We start from the raw sequence: 9,336 nt of genomic DNA, 5'->3' as shown, positions 1-9,336 counted from the left end.
TCCCCACTTCCTAAGAAGCAGTAGCACAAATGCTTTACCGGGCGGGATGTTGCCCAAAAATCGTCGGAGGAAGAGAGGAAGGACAGGAAGGAGAGAAAGGAGAGGAAGGAGAGGAAGGAGAGGAAGGAGAGGAAGGAGAGGAAGGAGAGGAGGCGTTCAACGCAGACTGAGGACAAACGGGCTAGACAACCGACGCCGGCTCCCCCCGCTCCCAACTATCCGAGAGATTACAGGGTCTGCTGGCATTCACTGAGACGTGGCTGAAAGCCTCGGACAGCAACGAGGACCTACACATCAGCGGTTTCGGGTACCCTGTTCGGATGGACCGGTCGCCTGTCATAACAAACAAATCTCGCGGGGGTGGAGTATGCTTTTATATCAACAAAAGGTACTGTAATTCCTTCACAGTTCGGGAGGAAATATGTACTCCGGATCTTCAACTGTTATCCATTTCGTTTCGCCCCTTCTACTTGCCTAGAGAGTTCCCCCAGCTGTTTTTCACTGTGTGTTTACATTCACCCGTGGGTGAGGCAAGCGCCTCAGCAGCCACCCAGCTGATTGAGGAAGTTACTAACAGACTGGACTCCCTCTCCCCCGATGCTCCTACATTTATTTTAGGAGATGTTAATCACTGTCAGCTACATAAGACGGTGCCTGGTGCGTTCAAGTCCCTGACCATGCCCCCTTTTGGAGCGTCATACCACACGAGCGTTCTTCTGGTGCCGATCTACAAACCCATCTGCAGAGAACAAGTGTGCACAAAAGAAACTGTGACATGTTGGACAGAGGAAAGCATTGCCACCTTACCCTGTGTTTTATAGCTCATGCTCTGATCTCAATGAACTGACGTCAACTGTCTCATCCTACATATCATTTTGTGTGGAGTCTAACATCCCTTGTAAAGACATTACCGTCTTCCCTAATAATAAGCCGTGGGTCACGAAGGAACTAAAGAGTGTTATCAATAGAAAGAAACGTATCTTTTATACTGGAAACAGTCAGGACAAAAAAGAAATTAACAGAGAATTAAGAAATGAGATAAGGAAAGCTAAAACAGCTTATAGGGAAAAGGTGGAACTCAAATACAGCAGTGGAGATCTTCTGGAGGGGAATCCAATCGATGTCCTCCATCTCCCAGGGTAACAACATGACAGGTCTAGGAATCCCATTAGCATTGAGGGAACAACAGTGTGCGAAAAAGCACACGTCCCACCGTCCGGGACGTGTTATTTACAATGTCGGACAAGTAGATCTTTCAATTGACTTGTCCGGCGGACAAGTGACGTTTTTAGCCCTCATTTATTGACAAATTATTGATAAACTCAGTTTACAAAAGGCAGAACTCATTCGCAAATTGTCCGTGTCTGCCATTGTTCGTTTAGAAATGTTAGTTTCGGTTCTGCTTGTCGATTCCTAAGGAAATGCATCTCGCCGCTTTCTGTACTGTTAGACGGGGGCGGGGCGGTGCGGGACGTGTAGCACAGTGGCAGGGTTGGGAAGCAAAACTCGGTGCCGAGTAGGAACAAATAACAATTGTCCGGTACCGGGATTAATAAGAGTTATGAGGACAGGAGGCGAGGCCAACCCCCGCGGACCGCAGCTCTCTCTCTCTGTTCCGGATCATCTGATCGCTGCACGTTGCAGTTCAGCGTCTCTCTCTCCCTCTCTCTTTCTACACACAGCGGACCCGCTGCCCGTTTAACAGCCTAATCTTTGTCAAACTTTCTTATGTTCTTTCTCTAACACGTAATGAAGGTTATTAAGCGTTTTAGCTCCTATGTTGTTAATATTGACGCCATTTCCTTTATGAAGTAAAGCAGCCTCCCTGTCTGTGTCCTCACGCTGTCCTCACATCCCCCGACCCCCAGACTCGGAGGAGCACAGGGATGTCAGTATTGTTTATGAAGCAGGGTATAGAGTGGCGAAGTCCCTCCCCTTCCGGTGGACCTCCATGGGACCTTATTTCGGAAAAATTATGTATTGAAGTCAATGGAGAGAGAAAGATTATCTTTCGATCCCGTTTGAATTGTGCCACGAATTACACATATGATGTTTGTCAATTTAAAAGATAATTTTGCAAGTCAAAAAAAAAAAATGTGTCGTAAAACTGTGAAGTAACACATTTGTTTGTGTGAAACGCTCAATGAACTACATCTCTGGTCAACAACACACGTCACCAAGATGGCCGTCACTACTGTCTTGTCAACAAAACGATTGACTACCCTCACTATCACCACAATGAAACACGTCCTGAAGAATGTCATGCAAAGCTGCCTGCCTGCCTTCCTTTGATTCTCTCTGAACTGCCTGGTCGTTTTAATGTTTAATCAGGGCTGCCAACATTTGAGTTCAGCTTGGAGTGAGATTTTTTTTTTGGTGAACCGAAAAAAGAAACGTTCATGTGTACAGTGTTACAAATGTATTGAACATGTACAAACTAGGGTTTCCCATTAATGTACCGGGCGCTGCATATAGGTGTAAAACAGAGGTAAAGTGCTATTTTATAAGTGTGTCACCTCCTCTAGGGGCAGGGGCGGACTGGCCATTGGGAATACCGGGAGTTTTCCCGGTGGGCCGGTACCGAAGTGGGCCGGTCGGGCAATTCACTGTATATACTGTATAGTATAATAGTAAAGTTATTTAAGATGATGCCATATTTATCGAAGATTTACATTATAAATATTCCCCAAAATTATTCAAAAGCATATTCTTCAAAACTCCTTGCTGTAGTATGACCACCAGGAGACTTGATGTGTGTAGTGAGTTTGGTAGTAATAAGCTGTATAATAGTGATTGAATATTATTGTATTCTCTTTTTTCGGATTTGCACTTTGCAGACGGTCCCTGACAGAGACCAATGTAATGTGTCCAGCTCGGAGGACGGCGCATATTGGCTTTTCTTTTTCAAAATGTGATTGTAGTTTGTTGTCAACCTTAACCACGGTACTTAGGAGACGTCATTTGTGTCTGAATAACGTTTTGTTCATGAGTTATTGATCCGTGAAATCAGAATCTCCCAATATCATTCCAACTTTACTGAACTAAGCCAAAAGACCGTCTCATTTCGTAGACCGCTCAGTTTGCTGTTCCTTCACTTTATTTTTATATTTATATACATTTATTTTGGACGAAAACTTAGCGTGAGGAAAGGCAAGTGTGGCGTGAGTGCGTGAGATATGGGTTAATTGCGTGACTCTCACGCTCAATGCGTGAGTGTTGGCAGCCCTGGTTTAATGTCAACCATTTGTGCAGATAGCATGAAGTAGAGAAGATCGCTAGCGTTAGCGTTAGCATTTCTCCCCCGGGCTTAAATGGTGAATTATAGAATGATCACACCGGTGACAGTACTCTTCAAAGGGTTCACGAAATATGACTACTACTCTTACTGTTTAACATTTTGGGTTACTTAATGTTACTTCATGTTAAGGCTAATACAAATGACAAGGCTGTAATGCTAACTAACGTGCTAGCTACTAGCTAGCTTGATCCACACACTCCTGGTCCTTTCATCAGACGGGAAGCGAAAGAACGAGCAAGACCCATTGCTGGTATAATAACAACCTGGTACTAAGCACACAGGCATCTTGTTAAAGTTATCTTATCTTAGCCAGCGCCATATAGATAGATTCTATCTATATGGCGCTGATCGTAGCTATCTCTATTGTGGAGGAAAACAATTGTGACATCACTTACGCGACTCTGGGATTTGTAGTCTTTCTAGTTGCGTATTTTTCATAGTCTTATATTTCAACAGTTTTACGACAAACTGTGACTTTTTTGACATGGAAATGATTTTTTAAGATTGACAAACATCATATGTGTAATTCATGGCACAATTCAAACGGGATCGAAAGATACGTTTTCTCTCTCCATTGACTTCAATACATTATTTTTCCGAAATAAGGTCCCATGGGGCGGAAGTAGATGGGCGTGACTTCGCCACTCTATAGAAAATACATTATTGAAATTAAAATAGTATTTATTTACTTTTACAAACAGTGAGCAGCTGCAGCATGTGTATTGCAGGACATGTGTAAGCATGCAAGCGTCTTTGAGTTGTAGAAAAGCGCTAGGCCTATAGGCTATAAATATAATGTATTATTATTATTATTATTAGGCCTATGTGTTGGACATGTGTGGTTGGACTCTTGTCTCACAGGCAGGTTGCAGTGTAACATCAGAGGAGACTGGGCCAATTGTACATTCTCAAACTGCACCACATAGAACTAACTAAACAATGCAGAGATTATTTTTATATAATTTTATTCAATAACCGTAAGAAATTAAACAGTATGAAGTGATTTCTAAATAGGAATACAGATTTGACTTAATGTTTTCATAAATATGTTTTTCTCCCAGTTTGTCATGGGACTTATTTTTACCCTCTCAAAGAACCGGAATCGAGAACCGAAAATAACCGGAATCGAAAAGCAGAACCGGAATCGTTAAAATCCAAACTATACCCAACCCTACGTGTGATGCAGTAAAATCTTACCGCTCACTTACGTTAGCGGTGTCGTAAAAAACGTAAAATATGAAATGTGAATGGGAAAATGTAAAATACGTTGGCGAAGAAGAAGATTCCAGTGGCCCCAATTTTTCCATTCTGGACAAGTGAAACATTTATTCGGACAAGTAAATTGCCAAACTCACTTGTCCATGGACAAGTACTCTCTAAAAACTTTTTCTCACACTGGTTACTTCCCTTAACAAAAGCTAGCTGTCTTAGCTAACAACAGTTAGCAGCTAACGTTTTCTGCAGTTTGTTGCCCCTGAACAACGTGATGTAGTTATTTAAGGGTAAGTTAACTTAACTAACGTTATCTTACAAGTTGAGAGAGTTACGTTTTGTTTAAAATCGTCAATGTAATGAACGTTAGAGGTTTTGTGTTCAACATGAAGTTAGCTAAGTTAGCTCACTCTACCAAAGGTTGGAATGTTAAGCTATACTTTCTTTGGCAGCTAACTTAATACAAATAGGGGTTTTGTGCTTCATTGTAAACTTTTCTTACAAATGTGTGTTAATCTGCCTGAAACTGTAGAGACAGTTTTTTTCTACTCAACGTGTGACATGACGCCAGCAAGCAATCACAAGATAAGTCATTTACCAGTCAACATTACTCCGGTCAATACTAAAATACCAACTCTGGCTGTTAAACTTGGTCAGTAGAGGTTTACAATTTCAATAATTCATTCTGGAATCAGAGTTTCCGTTAAAGTTGAAATCTTCCGGACAAAATGAGAAATGTGCCGGTCAAAGGTCTTCTTTGTTATTTATTGAGCTTTAAAACAAATTGATATGATTCTATATTAAACAAACTAATTATAGTAGATTAACTACATTTTTCACAAGTGTACAGTAACTTACAATAACACAGGAATAATAAACGGAGCGCTCTCTCTCTCTCCTGACAGCCCGTCAGTATCCGTCTCATGCAGCTCGCTGATCCAGTAATGAGTGACCCGACATAAAAAAATAGACATATCTATAACTACTTTAGGTAGTTTGAGAGGTAATTAAAATAGCTAAGTGTGATTTTCTAACCTGAAGTGTGTGTTTTGCTCCGCTCACTGCTGCAGGTGATCCTGCATAGCTGTGTGTGGACTCGTCAGCAGCAGCTGATCTCTCTCTCCCGTCAGATTAGACTTCACTCGCATTTATGTCCATATCGATCAGATCTAGCTAGTTCTAGCTAATGATATGACTACCTGCTTATCAAAAGACACCTCAACAATAAGCGTTGCTATGCAACCGGGCGAGGCCGCAAAGTATAGCGCAGCATTATGCATTTGTTTACATGCCCACCGGAACCCCGAGGCATTACCAACATATCAACGCACAATCAACCCATACAGGACATCTCTTTCTCCACATTAAATGTTAGACATTAGAATTGACTATTCTTGTCTATCACATACTCTTCTTGTCTGTCACATACTCTTCTTGTCTGTCACATACTATTCTTGTCTGTCACATACTATTCTTGTCTGTCACATAAGTGGTGCAACTGGGGAAATAATTTTGACCGGACATTTTGACCGGAGAGATTTAGATTTGCCGGTCTTGAGCATATTTTACCGGTCAAAGTCCGGTAACGGAAACTCTGTCTGGAATAAAGGGTCTGGGATATGGCTAGCCTTAGCATCTCCTGTTCGGGTCTGAGTCGAATGGTCTCATGATTGGAAAATCTTTTATTGTATTCCATAATAAGCGTTATATAAACAATAGCACAGTGTCTGTGCCTTGTGCCCCATCGTATTTATGGGATGGACATTGACCTTCCCGTTCCTTGTTAAATTCAACATGTATATTTTCTACTTTCTTGTTTATTTCTAGTTTTGAGTTTTTATTGTTTTATTGTAAAATGCCTTGTCTTTTTATGCTGCTGCAACACAAACATTTCCCAAATTGGGATCAATAAAGTACCATCTCATCTTATCTTATTTCACTGACTCATTTAATTGGACTATTGCTTCAGTTCCTCAATATCACTCAACACATTCATCCCACTTGGCATCACACCTGTGAGGGAAATACTCATTGACAGACTCAAACCTTATTAGCTTATGTCAGTATTATTATTCATAACATGTGCAATGATGTACTAGATCTTGTTTAATTATGTTGCAGTTTTTATGATAAAAGCAATGGGATACAACCTGGATAAATAAAGGTTTGAAATGAAATGAAATGATAAAAGCAGCAAGATTCCTTCGATATGAAAACTAACCTGTACGTGTGGTCTGTTTTCTTTTCAGATAATTCTGAAGTTAAGAACAGATCAATAAAACAAAGGAGGGTTAAATATTTCTGAAGATGGAACTGCAGATTTCCCCTCAAATCTCTCCTGGAGAGCTGAAAAAGAAGGTGTCAATCATGAGCCAGCCGGAGTGCTCCATCTGCTACAACACCTACGACAATGTCTTCAAAACACCCAAGCAGCTGGACTGCACCCACACATTCTGCCTGGAGTGCCTCTCCCGCCTCATGGCCGTCTCACTGAGTGACCAGGAGGATTACGGCGGCAGCCCCCGCCTCTTATGCCCCTTGTGCCGCCACCCCACCACGCTGCCTGAGCAGGGCCCCCCCCGCCCTCACCACCAACCGAGAGGTCCTCTGCAAGCTGCCCAGCCACCAGCACCAGGAGCAGCCGGTGTGGCTGGAGGTTAAGAAGCTGTGCTACAAAAGCGCCAAGCAAGACCCCAGCTTGGGCTCCTCTGAAAGCCCCTCGGCCTTCTGCATCTGCATTGACATTGGGGCCAGCAAGGCGATAGACGCTCCGATCCAGACGGGGCCCCGGACTTATGGGCTGCAGGACCGGCTGGCGGACTGGAAGACGCTGCCAGACTGGCTGGAGCGCTTGCTGCTGGAGGGCTTGCTACCGGTGCTCTACCTGTTGCTCTTCGTGGTTGTGTTATTGAGCCTGAGTCGTTTTTAAATAAAAAAATATGTTATCCTTATCAACTGTCATTACATGTGAATTTAGGCTTTGAAACTCAGTGGTGCAAGCAAGATGACCTCTGATAGGCCCTTTGGCTTGAATTGTGTTCAGTGACACAGACATTGACAGAATCCACATTTACAGAGCGTACTGGATATCAGATGACAGAGCACGAGTGGGTTGATATGAGCATACAAACAGGTATTTCCAAATGAAAAAGTAACATTATTTTGAACTTTGATTTGTAAATATATGGATTTCTTTTCAACAAATTGTCAAGTTTACCGTAAGGTCCCAAAACAGGAAATGAATATAAACCCAATGTGCCAACATGAACTTTTCAAAGTGTGCCTTTCGTCATGGCCTTGTTTACAGAACATAATAAAAAGGGAGACTTTAGCTTGAATCATGTTTCTAGGAAGCCTTGGTGCCTCATTATTTAGATTAGGATCATTTCATGACATTCGGCACTTTGTTAGGTAGTGGTTTAATCTGCATGATAAGCAGGTGTCTCAAATTCAAAAATAGGTGCCATTTCCCAGAGCGCTGTTTATTATTTTCTCCCGATCTGACCCTTAAACAAAAAACCATAAAAGACAACCTTTCCTTCAAATTGGAAGGAAGGAAGTGCCTTTATTTTTATTCCTGCTTTAGGTGTGTCAGATAAAGGAAAAGTTTGGATTGGGGGGTTTTCCAATTACCTCACCTGTGACACATTGATGATAGGACAATTCACGCTAAATTCTCAAAGTGAAATACAATAAAAATCTAAATTATCCACAGCGCAAGATGGTTCAGAAACACAGACACAAACCCATGAAATTCATTCATCGGAAATAGATCACAGTTCAGAAGAAAAAGGACAAAAACTGAAGAACACAAACATTGTGGACTTGCAGGGAACGACTTCCTGGCCTTCCTGACATCCAGGAAAAAGGTGAGATGCTAATCCATTTCAATGCCAAAAGTAAGTTAATGTTATTAACTTTTTTAATATGATTTTTTTGGGGCATTTCTGCTTTATTGGACAGAGGCAGTAGAGATATACTGGAAACAGTGGAGAGGGAGGAGATGATATGCAGCAAAAGGCCCAGCTGGATGGTTGCTGCTCCATGTAGAACGTGTTCTATCAGGTAAAGCACTTTGGTACCCAGTTATGTATGGTATTGAGGTTGAATTTAGCCTTTGCAATGTAATTTCCAACAGCGCATTGTAAAGACTGAAAGAGTTAAAGCTTGACATGATTTGGTCTTTCACTTAAGAGGATGTTTGTCTTCTCTTATTTCCTTGTCTTTCTTTCAGGTGTCACATCTACCAATGGTTGTACATGACAGAGACCTTCTCCACCTCTTCGCTGTCCTACTAGTCAACCCTTCTGATCAGATCCTTTCCTAAATAGTGGTAAGTTGTTTTAAAGTTCAGTGTACGTTAATTGAGCAACTTAATGCTTTACTGCTGTTGAATAAACCCTATATTGCTAGTGATTTTATTAAAACTATGATTTGTAATCTTTTTTATTCCAATTACAATAATCTTTTTGTTGTAATTGTAAAACATATCTTAACATCCATCAGCAATCAATACAACAAATCATCCAACACTAAATAGAAGAAATCTGGACCTATTATATTACTTTTTATATCACAGCATCTATTGGGACTGCTCATTGATGTCATCAAGAGCCATTGAGTCTAGCTTTTGTAGTCGGCCTCTCCGAATATTTAGCATTTCTTTGTCTCTTAACATTCCTATAATAATTTGTTTTTTTATTGTTGATATTGTTTTGTTCTTTATTTTTGTTGTGAGAATCACTTTGCAATTGTGTAAGTGCTATAAATAGTTATACTAATATTATTGTTGTTACCATCATTACTATTATTAAAAATGTTTTCTT

General features: G+C 41.1%; 1 pseudogene; it reads left to right on the top strand.

Annotated features, from left to right (window-relative positions):
• The first annotated feature begins 349 nt into the window (after positions 1 to 349).
• On the top strand, positions 350 to 8,808 carry LOC117494945 (annotated as a pseudogene).
• Positions 8,809 to 9,336: the final 528 nt, after the last annotated feature.

This window comes from Trematomus bernacchii, unplaced genomic scaffold (assembly GCF_902827165.1).
Source record: "Trematomus bernacchii unplaced genomic scaffold, fTreBer1.1, whole genome shotgun sequence".
Lineage (NCBI taxonomy): Eukaryota > Metazoa > Chordata > Actinopteri > Perciformes > Nototheniidae > Trematomus > Trematomus bernacchii.
This window is presented reverse-complemented; position numbering and strand designations above follow the sequence as displayed.